Raw genomic sequence first — 15,657 nt, 5'->3', positions numbered from 1 at the left:
TAAAAAAGATTTATCCATTAATTTTATAGAAAGAGAGTGCACATACACAAGAGTCAGGCTGAGGTAGGGACAAAGAGAGATAGACTCCCTGCTAAGTAGAAGTCCAAGGCCAGGCTTGATCCCACAACCCTGAGATCATGACCTGAGTCCAAATCAAGAGTTGGACACTCAACCAATGGAGCCACCCAGGTGCCTCAATGTTCTCTACATCAAAGAATTATTGTGAAAAACAAATTTAGATAATTCATTGAGCACTTTGCCATCTGATTTATTTCCCTTGTATTACTTAATGCTCTGACTAACCTGCTTGTGGTAGGTACTGTTAACTTCCCATTGTAAAGATAAGAAAACTGAGGACCAAAAATATTAAAAATAACTTTCCTAAGGTGACACAGTAGAGTCTGTGCCAGCAATGTAGTTTAGAGTGGTTTTGGGGTTGGTATCTGGAGCCAATGCCAGAAAGAATTCTTGAGACGTCTTTGATGCAAAATGGTGGTTTTATTTAAGCACAGGGACAGGACCTATGGGCAGAAGGGGCTGCTGCCTTGGGATTGTGAGGGGCAACTGATTATATACTTTGGAGTTGAGGGAAGTAAAAATAAGGGAGATTCCCAAAGGATTTTCATATGCTAGAGAAGACTCACAGGATACTGGAGGCCTTGCTATTGTCAGGCTAAAATTGCTTTTCCCTCTAGCAGAGCATTACTATCAAGACAGTTGGGAGTTCACTGGAGGAATTTTATACTCAACTATTTGTCAATGGGCTGTGGGTTATAAGACATTTTATCTACATTTCCTTCTGCTTTTGTTTCCTACATCATGAGGACTTCAATCAGGTTGGTCTGGCTGCAATGCTTACCTTTTTAACCTCTATGTCAGTGGTTCTCATTCAGGGATGATTTGGCTCTCCTCCCCAGGAATATCTGGCAGTATCTAGAGATATCTCTGGTTGTTACAACTGAGGGGGATGCTACTGGCTTCTAGTGGGTAGAGACCAGCGATGCTTCTAAATATTCCATAATGCAGGGACGTGGTCGGCTCAGTCAGTTGAGCATCTGACTCTTGGTTTCAGCTCAGGCTGTGATCTCATGGCTCATGGGATGAAGCCCCTCATGGGGCTCCCCACTCTTCAGGGAGTCTGCTTGAAGATTCTCTCCCTCTGTCCCGCACCCTCCCCCCGCCATGCTTGTATGCTGTCTCTTATAAACAAACAAATCTTTAAATAAATATTCTACAATTGTACATGATAGCCCTTTAAGACAAAGTATTATCCAGCCTAAATGTCACTAGTGCCCAAGTTGAGAAAACGTGTTCTACATTTAATGCCTCCAACTAGAGGAAAAACAAGTCTAAAGATGAAGCGTAGGTTTGTAACCATTGATTGTTGTTTTAGGATAAACCACTGAGGAGCGGTGGGGCAGGTTCCCATCAGGATAAACATTCCAGTGGGGACGCTAGTGGCAGGCCCACCCATTGGACATCATCCCTGTGAATCAGGCACCATCCCTGTTGTCTGAGAAGCCACAAGTCTCATTTGGCAAGAGTCTAATGGATCCACAGCCACATTCAACTTTTCTATAGTGTCTGTGCCAAAAATCCTAAAGCTCCCTTGACAAATTATTTGAAGCATGGCATCCTCTCAGTCACAGCCTTGCTCAGAAGAAGCTCTGGGTGCTAGATAATTAAAGACAAAACCAACAATTCTGTAAAGGACGAATGAGAGGAGCCAGTCAAAGAGCCAAAAGAATTCTCTGTCGCCCCTTTCTTTCAGCAGCTGCTCTTTCCAAAGCCTCAGCGGGAAGGTTGGGCCTGAGCAGAGCGGCCTCGGGGCCGGGGCGGCAGCCGCCATGCTCGGCCCTCAGTCAGCCGAGGCCTTTGTTCAATTATTGATGTCCGGGGAGGGAAGCCGGCCCCAGGCCGGGCTGGCTGGGCTGAGATGGCTGCCGAAACCCAGATGAAGCAGGGAAAGCTCCAGGAAGGGAGGAGACGGGGCCTCGTAAGGTTGGTCTATGTTTATTGTCGTGAAAACATGTCCGGGAGAGGTGATTTTATGAAAAGCAGTTTACAGCGAGGCTCAGAGGGTGAGAGCATTAGATTATAGCATGCGTGGAGGAGACTCGCTAGATGTTCACCAAAAAAGTGAGTGATGATTACTTCTGAGTGCTAGGATTTTGCATAATTCCTATTTTCTTTAGGCTTTCCGGATTTCCTTACTAATAAGTAATTATTGGTGGTGTTTAGAACCCGAAACACCAGTTGTGTCTGTGGTGGGGTGGGGACCAAAGGAGGCATCGCAAGGGTGTGCAGAGCAGCAGGAGTCAGTCATCAGGCTTTCAGACACTGCCTGAGTTTTAATTGCAGTTCAGGGGCTCTGTGCCTGGGGCCTTCACCAGAGAGAGGCTCATTAAAGAGTGGAGGAGCTGGCTGGCCCATCGGGGCAGGTGAGGGGAAGAAACATTGTTTATGGAGACAAGAAAGGCCCTGGCTCCTGTCTCACCCTTCAGGGCGTAGGGGCTTAGGACGCCAGCTGTCTCATCCCAGCAGCTCTCCTGCTGAAGCAAATGTTCCCTGAGGTGGCTGGTACAATTGTGTTCTAAACCCAGAATGCCTCCTCACAGAAACCAAGTCCTGACAGAAACACATCTAGGCCCCAATCCAGAGTCACAGAATCACAAGTTACAGAGTGGAAGTGACCCCAGAAATCATCGCCCCTTCCAAGTCCTGCCCCTCCCGATGTTCGCATTCCCTCTGTCATGTGGTGGATTATTCTGGGCTTGGGCCACCCAAGTGCCGACCCCACTTCAGGGTTCACACTGCTTTGTTTTCAGACCATGTTAATGTTGGGAAGTCCTTCATTCTCCTGAGCTCAAATCGATCTCCCTTGAACCTCCACACCTTGGTACAGACAGACCAATTCTACTCCTACTTCCTCTTCTCTGTTCTCAAGTTGTTCTGAGCTTTTCCATCACCTTCAAATAAGTTCAAACTTTTTTTTCTTGGTAGTACAAAATCCCTCAGACCTCGGGTTTTAAGTACCATGGGTTAATGGGCTCTGGCAGAAGCAGGAAATGGTAGATGTGGGGGAACCTGTCAGACCAAAAGAGCAGGATGGGTGCAAAACGTTCCTGGGACAGAGGCCAGAGATTCAGCTCGAGGACCAGCCAGCCATCTTCTCTGCTCATGCTTGCATCTAGAATTCCTCTTCCTCAGTCTTTCAAGGACACATGGTCGGCAGAACTTGCCTTCACCCCCACTGCAAGCTCCTGAGTTTGCTGCTTCCAGGTACAACATTCAAGTCCAGATCAACCCGGCATCTCTCAGGCCCATTTTCAAACTCTTGCAAAATTATTTTTGGCACAGACTGGATCCAGTTCAACCAACTAGAGTCAGGAGAATGGGGTAAAATACATTCATACCTAGCTCCTGACAGTGTCTGGTTTGGAAGAAGCACTTGAGAAGGTTATGTGACCTGTACAGATACCTCTACTTTGTTACATAAGATTTGTTATGAATCTGGGCCCTGCAGACCTCTCTTACATCATCCCTTAGCTCCTTTCCTCTTGTGGCCTCTACTCCATCTCTTGTTCCTTGCTCTACCACATCCTTTTCTTAGAAAGTTAGTGAAGTATAATAGTTAGTGATATAGGAAAAGACATTAGAGTTTGAAGCCGAGGGCCAAGCAAAAATTCTTGAGGCATCTTTGCTACAAAGTATGGGTATAGGATCCATGGGCAGAAAGAGCTTCACCAGGGTCATGAAGAGTTGCTCATTGTAGACTTTAAAGTTGGGAGGGCGTTAAGGAGAGTGTAATTCTCTGAGGAATTTTGGAAGCAAAGTTTCCAGGACCTTGAAGGGACTAGCTATTGTTGGGAAAAGGTCATTTATTACCATCTAATAAAACCTTAGTCATGAGACCCTTCAGATGTATATCAGTGGGCCATATGCTTGGGGGATGATAGCCAACATGTATCTTGGGGGAGTTAGAGATAAAGGAAAGTTCTAAAGGAATTTTTATATGTTAAAGGAGATTTATAGGATCCTGGGGGTCAGGCTCAGATTGCTTTTTACCCTTAGCAAAGTATTAATATCGAGGCAGTTGAGTCCCTGAGGAATGTCGTTCTGTTTCAAGGACTTGTCAATGGGTTGTAGGTAGTAAGGAAATGTAATAATTTCTTTCTGCCTTTGTTTCCCACATCAGTTAGGTTACAAGTTCTACAGCCAGACTGCCTGGTTGCAAACCCAGTCCTGTCTTTGGTGGCTGTGTGTCCTTGGGCAAGTTACTTACTTTCTCCATATCTCCTATTTACCTTTTATAAATGAGTACAATAAAAATGTCTATTTCATAGGATTGCTATGATAATTAAATGAGTTAATAAAAATAAAGCACTTCGAACATTACCTGGAGTATAACAGTCACTTGATCAGTATTACATATGATGTATGATGATGATTCCCCATACCCATCCCACAACTCCAGGAATACTGGTTATATTTAGTAAGTATTCTCCAGAGAAACAGAACCAATAAGAGACATGGAGATACAGATAGATGTTTGAAAATTAATATTTATAAAGAGATTTCTTGTTAGGAATTGGCACACACAATTATGAAAGCTGAGAAGTACAAAGTCTACAGTTGGCATACTTGAGACCCAGGGGAGCTGGTAGTGAGGTTCTAGTCCCACTCCAAAGACCCAAGAACTAGTGAGCTGAGGGCAGGGGAAGACCAATGTCCAAGCTCAAGTGATCAGATGGAACCCCTCTTACCCATTTTTTTTTCCATATAGGTCTTCAATAGATTGGATGAAGCCCACCCATATATGGGAGGCAACCAACTTTACTCAGTATACCAATTATATCAAATTAAATGTTATTTTCATCAGATATACCATTACAGACACACCCAGTATGATGTTCAACAGAATGTATGGGCATTATTTGGGTTACTCAAGTTGACACATAAAATTGTCCATCACACTGGGATGGTAAGCAGTCCCCTAAGCATGCATGAAATGCTTCCTTAAACAATGCTTACTTTATATTATTGACTTTCAGAATGGCCACATGTTTTTCAGTTCCTATTAATGTAGTTTTTGAATATATGTAAGATTCTGTGGGGTCCAGAGCTGATGGCCAAGAAAGAATTCTTGAGTTGTAGGTCTTTGGTACAAAATGGCAGATTTATTAAAGCATGGCCCAGGTGTCCTGTTCCAGCTCATCATCGGATATGTGGCTGGGCCATCAGTGCTCCTCCAGTGCTAGTCCAGCCAGCCCAGATCAGAAAACCCATCTAGCCAAACCACAGAAAAGTAAAGAATAAAAAAGGAAAAGATAAAAAAGCTTTTTTTTTAAGCCAGTAAGTTTTCTGGGTGGTTTGTTGCACAACATTAGTTAACTGGCGCATAAATTGGAACCAGAAGTTGGGTAGCTGTAACCATAACTTAGGAGAACAAAGTTAGGCCTTGGTGGTAGGAGTGGCTGAGAAGATACTGGAAAAGTGGTGAGGAAACTGTTAGCAAAGACCAGGGAAATGATAAATACGTCCGTAGTGGAGACTAGGCTGGTGGGCTGCAAGAATGATGACCCATGTTATCAGTAGCAAAACAACTAACAAAGCATTGTCTACAGTAACTGGAAAGATGGCAAATAGCTAGCAAACTTCTGATCCTGGCTAAGATTTCCCAACATGTGTTGGAAAAGTTCATTGGGTGCTTTCAGCGGCGACAGTGAGTAAGATGAGCCAAAGAAAGAGCAGTTGTGCTTGCAAGCACAATTTAGAAGAAATTTAGAGGACCAGGGACTTGCTAGATTGGAAAATAACACTGTTTCACATCTTAGTCTCTTCAAAGGGCCAAAGGGTCTTAAGAAATAGCTCAAATCAAAGATCTGGCTGTAAGACCCTTTGTTAAGACTTTCGAAACTGGGAAGCCTGGGTGGCAGTTGAGCATCTGCCTTCCACTCAGGGCATGATCCCGGGGTCTGGGATCGATTCCTATATTGGGATCCTTATGGGGAGCCTGCTTCTCCCTCAGCCTATGTCTCTGCCTCTTTCTGTGTATCTCTCATGAATAAGTTTTTTTTTACTCTAAAAAAAAAGGCTTTCAAAATGTTTAAGGTGATACTAGTGTGAAATAATAGAGAACATACATATATTGGCATCTACCCCTCATTCTTGGCACAGAGCTCCTAAAACCCTTGTGATTTCCTAAGTGGTAAGAGCACTAGAAGTATCCTTTGTTCTAATATTTGGTCTCTGATCCCAGTTCCTGACAAAGAATTCCTAACTCCCTTGGAATTTCCTGGGTGACAGTAGGGTCTTTTGTTCTAATGAGGTGACTTTTGGTGGGCTCCTAGATGTGGGCTGGTCACCAAAAAGACCAAGCCAGGATTAGAAGCTTAGAAGTGTCAGCCCTATCTCTTAACCTCCAGAGAGGAAAGATGGGCTGGAAATGAAAGTGATGTTCCATCATGCCTACATAATGAAGTCTCCATAAAAATCCCTGAAGTGTGGGGTTCAGAGAGCTTCTGGGGTGGTGAGCACATCCACATACTGAGAGGTCTAAGTACCTCAATTCCACAGAGACAGCAGCTGTGCTCAGGTCCTGTGCTCAGGGCCCTTCCATACCTTATCCTATGGATCATCTGGCTGTTCATCTGTATCCTTTATCATATCCTTTAATAAACCAGTAATTATAAGGAGGTGTTCCCCTGAGTTCTGTAAGCAAATACTTGGATCCAAGGGGAGGAGGTCATGAGAACCTCCAATCTGTGCCCAGTCAGATGGAACTTGTGGGTACTCTTGTGATTGGCATCTGAAGTATGTTGTGTTGGAGGGTTGAGGGAGTAGTCTTGTGGGACTGAGCCCTTAACCTGTGGGATATGATGCTGTCTCCAGAAAAATAGTGCCAGAAGTGACTTAAATTGTAGGACACCCAGCTGATGTCACAGAATTGCTTGATGTGGGAAAGAAACCCCCACAGTTCTGGTGTTGGAAGTGCTGGCATGTGGTGGTCGTGTGAGAGGACAGGAGAGAAGATTGAGGCAGGGGGAAGATTGAGGTTTTTCTTTAAACCTCATAAACCAGCCCAGCTAGACAAAAGAACTTTATGGATCTGTAGGTTGCCGTCCCACAGAAAGCCAAACCTGTGAATGAGTCAGGAAGGAAAGGCCTATGTGGAAAAGAAGGATGGGTGTAGCTTTTGTCTGGTGGAGCGGACTGTAATCCAGTACAAAGACTTTCAGGGGGCTGGATGAGCTAAAACAGATTGAGACAATTCAAAATGAAAAGAAGTCTCTTTGCCTTTGAGTGTTTGGGAGTGGGAAGCAGGATGAGAAAGCCACCCAGCCAAAAACGTGGCTATTTCCTCAAATAAAAGAACGTCTCAGAGGGTTCTGTTATAAACACAGGGTCAGCATCTGAGGTGAGAGCTTTCTTAAATCAAGCTTCCTTGCCCTAGTCCTGGCCTTGGGTTCTAGTACCACCTCTGCCACTCACTACAGCATGTCCCCAGGTAGGTGGCTGAGTACCGGGTCTCTGCTTCATCCATGGTAAAATGAGGAACTTGGCCTAGATTTCTGAGAAACATTTTAAATGACAGGGTCCTCTTTGCTACAGGCTGACTCAAGAGCTCCGATGGTGGAAAATCAGACGTACACTAAGGAGAATAAAGCATGTGGCCACAAAGCAGGAGGAAATGGCTAAACAGTCTTTTCTAAGCAAGAGTGGAGAGAGGCCCTCTGCAATACTTGATGCCAGCTGTGAGTAGAAAACAAATAATTTCTCTGATAACAGAGTTGGGATTATGTCAAGCAAAATGCCCCCAGTCTTGATATACAGGTATATGAAGTCATGGACCAAGCATCAGAATTTTATGATGTGAGTCTCCTCTGGAAGCAAGGCCTGGTACAGACAGGGGTCTGAAGGATGAAAATGAAGGACCAGTCTTGAATGTGGTGCCCTTCACTTCTGCTGCCTCGTGTTGGTCAGAACTCAGTCAAAGGGTTACTCAGAAGTGCAAGGAGGACTCAGAAAGGTGATATAGCTGAATGTCAAGGAGGAAGGGGAAATCGGGGGAAGGGTGGTAGAAAAAGATAATCGGAGGAAGTGTTGAATGGCAGTGGAGTTCAGTGTATTTCAAAATTATTATGATTCTTATTGTGGGATAAGTTAGCGTTACAGGGTGTTAGTTAGTGTTAGTTAGTGTTAGAGGGTTTTATTTCCAAAATAATATATTGCTTAGAACCCAAATATATACAGCATATAAAAGCAGAGTGCTCTCTTTGAAGTGCAGGCTTTGGAACAAGGCAAAATCGAATTCATGTCCAGTTTCGGCCACGTGGTGTCCCATCCAGGCTTAGGAGACCCCAAGATGATTAAGAGCTTGCACTCTGCAGCCAACCAGATCTGGGTTGTATGTCAGTTCTGCTCTTTGTTAGCTATGGGATGTTACTACTTTTCTGAGCCTCCATAGTACCAGCTCTAAAAAGGAAAGATTATATTACCTATCTCATAGGATTTGGAGAATTAGATGACTAGTATTATGTATGTTTACTTTCTGCCTGACCCATTGTAGGGTAATCAATCAATGATAGTGTGTTTATCATTTCTCGTCTCCAGGGAACGCTCCCCAGGGATGAAAGCAGAAAGCCTAGGTCAGGTTTTACACAAACACTAACACTAGCAAGTCAACCAAGAGCATGGCCTAGGCCAGGAAAAGAAATAAAAGGCATTCCTGCCAGTTCAACTTCAGAGGGCCACTCATGTGGGTGCCCAAGGCAGCCAGTGACTAGAGTTCCCTGGGAAACTCCAGCCAGAGCCCCAGACTCCTCCCAGGTGGCCTCAAGAGCAGAGCTTCTCATTAAAGACACAGCCAGGAGGCACTTTGTGAGCCTTCTTCTTTTTGTTGAGAACTTCCTTGTTCCTCTACTCTCCCTGCTTCCATGTGAAATGCATTTTTGACAGAGAAGATGAGATCCAGTGTGTTGTGGTTTTTTTAAAATGCAGCATCTTATTTGCCATATCACAATTCAAAGCTAAAATTGGGAAGGAGATGGAAATAATTAGCAAGAAGCCCTGGGATGTGGGAGTTTTTGAAAACACAATGATATCAATATTCTTGGACTGGTTGCTATTAGGAGCAGAAGGATCCTTAGCAACCTTCTGGTTGGGTGCTGGTATTTTCAAACCAAAATAATTAAGTATGAATCCTGACTCCACTACTTAATAGCTATATGACCTTGGGCTAGCCTCATTTTCCTCAATTATAAGATGGAGGGAATAATAATACAGCTCAGAGTTGTTGTGAGGGTCAGATGAGATCACATGTGGGAAAACTATGATGTAAGGTATAAAGATCTATGTGGACATTAGATGTTGGTTTTATTATATGTCACCTCACTTCCACAAACCCTGTGAATCCTTGAGATCCTCTGTTGGCCAAGGGAATGCAAAGAAGTATGAGGAACTCATAGTCTGGTATGGGAGAGATGTAACTCTTTGACCCAATGCCAGGAAAGGATGAGTATGGCTTTCCCATCCTGCCCTTACCATGTCCCTGCCTGAGGAGCGGAACTGGCTTCCACTGTAGGATCATTACTCATAGCTGGTAAGGTCAAGGAACATTCCCTGACCACAGCTGGACCAGTCAGATTTCCTTCCTTGGAATTAGGCACAAATTTAGTTACTGGGCTGTAGGGCCTATGTCTGTGAGGTCTTGGAAACTCAGGAGCCAAAGTAGGCATTTTGGTGGGGGGGTGTACATTTTAGGGTTTTGTGTGCTAAAGAGCAAGTAGAGAACTTGTTGGCAAAGATAAATAAGAGAAGGGAGCAGATGTGTAGCACGAAAAGGACAAACAAGCAAGTGAGAGAGAGAGAGAGAGAGAGAGAGAGAGAGAATTCCCCTTTGGTATTTACTGTCACGAAGCCTGAATGCCTTCCTACTCTTGGGTCAAAGTGAGGCATTCCTAGAGTCTTATATTCCTCTCCTACCTTTCTATCTCCCCTCTAAATGAATTTTGATTGGGTTTCTCTTAAAATCTACAATCCAAAGTGAAACAAGATAACTGTACAAAACATCCTGGGCTCATGAGAACAGAGCACTGCATTCTTCCAGGACAAGTAGATGTAGAGAGGAGCTTTATGGAGCCTAATTCCCTTGTTTCAGAGAACTGGAGACCAAAATCCAAACTGACATGAAGAATGTCCCCAAGCTTACACAGCTACTAAGTATAGAGCCAGGACTTCAATCTAAGTCTGACCTCCTAATTCCAGAGAAAAATCTGATGGTAAACCATGAGGATAAATGCAAACAAGAAGTCCCCCTTCTCCTATCAGCTTATCAAGTCTCAATTTAAGCCTAGTTGAAGCCTCCCCTCATCCTTTTTTTTCTTCTGATTTGGCTACTTAGTGCATATTTCCTTTCATTGCTCTTTTATATTTCACTCATCTCCCTGACCTGCCTGTCTGCCTAGTCTGAAGCTTTTATGCAGCTGAGAAGCAGAGTTCTAGAGTGAAAAGGGCAGAGGACTGTTGAGTCTTACCTGGGGTCAAATCTTGACTCTGCCTTCTATGAATTTGACCTTGGGATTAATGCTAGCTAATGACGATGACAATTATTTATTGAGTTCTCACTATGTGCCCAATACAGCTCTGTGTGTCTTACGGTACATATTTAATTGTCTCAACAATGCCAGGAATAGGGGTGGTTAATCTGTGTTTACAGAAGAAACTGCGGTTGACATAAGTGACAACGATAACTGAAGTGCATGGTTAATAAGAGGCAGAGCTGTAGTTAACAGCACCAGTGCCACAGTTTCTATTCAGGATGAGGATTTGCAGTGTGGCTGCACAGAGGTACTTGCAGACTTGATCTAAATTAAACTTTGCAGAACAGTACTTTAAATTAGAATGTGTTAGATATTAATAGAAATAGCAAAAAAATTCTAAAAATGCTTTGACTCATTTTTATAGATTGAGAAAAGAGCAGATGTCCATATGAAAAACTAAAGGCCCCTGAAATGTTAGCTTTGCGGGGGGCTAATGACCAAGGAACATCTTTCTTGAGAATGTGGCCATGAATTCCTGCTCTCCTCATGGTAGCACAGTACCTCTCCAAAACTGACTGAGCTGTGTGGCATGGAGCTGCTGTCCCCAAAGGAAAGGATAGGAACAGAGATGTCTATGAAGGTCTGAGCATGCCTCCTGCAGTATCAGTAAAGGGAAAAATCATAAAATCAGTTGAATAGTTCATCTGTGATTAATTTCTGTGTAAAAAAAAATCCCCAAATAATTAGACTAAGTTAATGGGTACAGCAAAGCCCACAGCCTCTGCTCTTCATCTGTTTGTTATAAATGGAACCACAGAACCCTCAGAGGCTGGTATGAGGCCTAATTTACATTTTCTGTTTTAATATTTGGCAAAAAAAAAAAAAGGCATCTCGATCCATGGTCATCATTTATAGGCTTTATAGATCCTTAGTACTTACTACTTTCTTATCCCCCAGTTTAAACAGAACCATTAGAAAAAGACTGTTGACAAGATGGTGGGTGTGCCAACTCCAAACCCAGCATTCCTTCCAACTGGAGCCACCCCTCTAGCTACTCCCCATCCCCTCCTGACCCTGGTCTCCCTCATCTGCATCCAGGGCTTTCCTGTTGCCTTCTGGACCCTCTCCTGAATTAACATCTCCCACTCTTTCCTCTCTCCCTCATCCTGTGTCCCTTTTTAACTGGGTTTGGCCTATGAGGTCACATGTGTTGAGGTATTTTGTAAATAGTAGTGTATTATATTAGATATGAATAGCTCCCAGTTTGTAAGTATCTACTGGGTTCCCAGCCTTGCGCTGAGTACTTTGTATGTTTAGCTTCATTTAATCTTTACAACAAGCCTATGAGGGAGAGTCTATTATCCCCATCCTACAGATGAGAAACTGAGAAGTTGAAAGGTTCAATGATGTCCTCAAGGTCACAGATTAGATACTGACACAGGGTCTTAGAATTCTGAAACCCATACCTATAATGACTCTGCTGTTATAGCCATTATGGACAATAATTACTGCTCCTAGTTAATGCCATTGAAGTTAAGACTAGAAAGAAATATCTTTTTCAGACTTCAGCTGTCTATCTCTTGAGTCATCATCCTTCCAAAGAACACTGCATAATAGTAAGCAGATGCCATTGCCCCTGAAGATGGGCCATAACCATCTGAAAGCAATGATGCCTACACCAGATAATGTCTTTTGATGCCCAGTACATGCCCCACCCTTTCTAACTCCCCTTTGTACCACAGAGGTTGAAAACCTAGAAATTACATTTCCCAGAGCCCCTTGTCAGCAAGGGTTTGGCTAGACTCTGTCAGTGAGAGATCTGGAAGATGGATGACAAGGAGAGACATTGTTTTCTGAAGTAGCTGTGGAGTTGCCAGGGCCCTCTGATGCCACCAGCATCGGGATCCTGGTGGTAGCTTTACTGGGATCCCTACATATACAGATTCCTTGACAATGAGCAGCCACCTTCCCTATCCTTGCCCCCAGCCCTTCCAATGGTTTTGTAGGCCTCTATCTCCCTTTATCAAGTTTAATTCCAACCTGAAATACCTAGAGTAGCTTGTTTTCTTGACAGAACCCTGGCTGGTACATTACCCTGACTGGTAATGAAACTTTAATAATAAAACTACAGATAAACTAATATATATTATATACATTCAAGACATTGTATATCCATGTATACACACACATACACACATACATTCAAGACTGTTTTTGAAGTTGGAATAACAACATAAATAAGAAATAATACTTTCCCTTGAAGAATGTATGCTGTTATATTTTATAAACATTCATTTAAAAATGAATACAAATAATAAGAAAAAGAGAGAAATTTAGGAACAATAGATAGAACAGTAGAATGAGTTTGAATTAGAGGGCAAGATGTACCTGGGCTCTGCAATCCCCTTACTGTTCAACCAAGGACAGTCACTGCAAAGCCTCCTTTTAATTTTGTTTTTAAGATTTTATGTATGTATGTATGTACGTATTTGAGAGAGCACTCATGCACACAAGTGGGTGAGGGGAGAAGCAGAGGGAGAGAACCTGAAGCAGATTTCACTCTGAGTATGGAGCCCAGTGTGGGGCTCAATCTCATGACTGTAAGATTGTGACCTAAACTGAAATCGAGAGTCAGAAGCCCCTTTGCAGAACCCCAACACATCTTCCTAACTTGAGTTTTGGATTTGGGTAGGCCAAGATGACTATTGACCTAGGGTAATACTTTGCATTGTAAAATGGGTTTTTTAAGTACCAAAATTAGCACATACAGCCAGGACTCAAAATTGTTCAGTTACTGCCTGAGACACAACACATTTAATGAATATGGCCCAGAGTGGAATTTTTCATCTTTTCTTCATGTCTTCCTCAAACTTAAAAGGATGTCTGCAGTATCAGGGTCTCCAAGATGGCCTCCAGTGGTTTTCCAGTTTTCATGCCAATGGGGAGGCCCTTCCTACTCCAAATAAGGAGGGCCTACCTGTGTAACTAACGAGATACTACTGAAATGACTGTGTGGGGGACACATTGCAAAGTCCATTCTTTCCTTGTTGGATCACTCACCTTGGGGGAAGCCAGTTACCATGTCATGAGGACACGCAGTGGAGAGGTCCATGTAGTGAGGAACCTCCTGCCCACAGCTTTGTGCATGCGCCAATGCAAAAGTGGCTCTTCTAGGCCTTGTCATGGCTTTAGCTGACACTTTGACTGACACTTCATGATGGACCCTGAGCCAGAACCATCCTACTAAGCCACTCCCAAATTCCCGACCCACTGAAATTGTGAGAGATCAGTGTTTATTTTTGTTTTAGGTCACTAAGGTTTGAGCTAGTTTATTGAGTTACACAGAAGTAATTAATATAGAGCACTAAAATTCAAGGTTCAAAAATTCAAGATTCATTGAAATGCATCAAATCTCTTGCCCTCTCCTCTCTTCCAATAATCCAGCCTTCTGGGACTCTCTTCCCTTTCTACTTTAATGGAAACCTCTCACCAGCCTTCCCTGTTCCATCAGGTTACACCCCCATCCCCTTTCTCCTTACCATGGCCCCCCACCCCCATGACATGTTCTTGACATGTCATGTCTTTGCACAGAGAGCAGGGATTCTACTTCTTCGGTTCTCATTATCCACCATTTTTTGAAATCTTTTCTATCTTCAGAGATGAGGGGAAGAGGAAGTGGAGGGATGCTAAGTGGAAAAAGAGAAAGGATGGTGGACTGTAAGTAAGTTTATCTCATCATAGAACATACAGGGTTAATGTTAGAACTAATTAAGGTGATGGATGTGCGATGCCCAGTTTAGTGGATGATAGAATAGATAAACAGTCTTAGTCTCCTCCTTTCTCTTCCATGCCCCACTCCGCCACTCTTCCAGCCTCACAGAGCTCCTTGAGGTTCACCTCAGCCCTTCACATCTATTTGCATTCACATTTTCTCTTCTGTTGGATAGGAATACCATGTGTCTTCTTGACTCTTTGGTAACCTTTTATTCAATCCACTAAGTCAGCTTATGTTTTAACAATTCTGGAAAACTTTCTATGTCATCCTCAGGTCAATAGCACCATCTATGTTCTTCCTCTATGTTCCCATCTCTATATTACTAGCATTTGTCCACTGCTATAATTATTGCTCTCATTTATCACTCCCTGACCTGTCTTGAAGGGCCTCAAGAGCAGGAAGTATGTTCTCATGTTTTTGCCCCTGCCCTGGTACAGAATTTGCCATAGAGGAGAGAAGAAAAGAAGGTGAGAATGGAAAGGAAGGAAGGGAAGGAGTCATAAATATTGACTGGAACATCCATTTGTCGTTCTTCTGACTTCCTATGAGGGAACCACCCCTCTCAGTGCTCAGTCTTGGTATTGGGGTATGATTGACTCCACCCTGAATAGTGGGCTTGATTGATCCATAGAAATCACAGAATTCCAATTCCCTGACTACAGATTGGTTCAGAGAGTGTATAACCCAATCAGAGACATTCCCTGCATCTTCAGAGGAGGACAAGCCTCCTTCCTCTATAAGAGATATCAAAGATCCTCTTCTCTTCCTGATTGACACAAGGAAGTGTGCAGCATTGGGATCTGCTGGCACCCTCTTGTACTTCAGAAGGAAAATCTGTCTGAGAATGAAGCAAACATTTAGAGAGAGGCCAGAAATGGGGAGAGGAAAACAAAAAAAACAAACAAAAAAAACTACATCCTGATTGCATTGTCTGAGCCCTGGATCAAGCCACAGCTGAAAGTGTGAAACCCTGGTTTTCAGATCAGAAAATTCTATTATCAAAGTCAATTTCAATTCTTCCACTGGCTATATGAAGAGTAATAACTACTAGGAGAAGAAAGGAAAGGAAGAAGTTAAATTTTCTCATCTAAATTGTCTAAGATAAATACAATTTGATATTCAAAGGAATGTGTTTCATTTATCTAGAAAATGCATCTAGAATTTTTTTACTCCCCATTGATGTCAGGTGAGAAAGACATTGCTGTGCCTATCTGCCCAACTAGATGACAGGCTCATTAAAGGCAGAAACTATTTTTTCATTTGTTTAGTCATTCATTTGACAAAATTGAGCATCTTCCAAGTCAGGCACTGTGCTAACACAGGGAGAAGATAAGGTCC

Source organism: Canis lupus, chromosome 5 (genome assembly GCF_011100685.1).
Source record: "Canis lupus familiaris isolate Mischka breed German Shepherd chromosome 5, alternate assembly UU_Cfam_GSD_1.0, whole genome shotgun sequence".
Classification (NCBI taxonomy): domain Eukaryota; kingdom Metazoa; phylum Chordata; class Mammalia; order Carnivora; family Canidae; genus Canis; species Canis lupus.
This window is presented reverse-complemented; position numbering follows the sequence as displayed.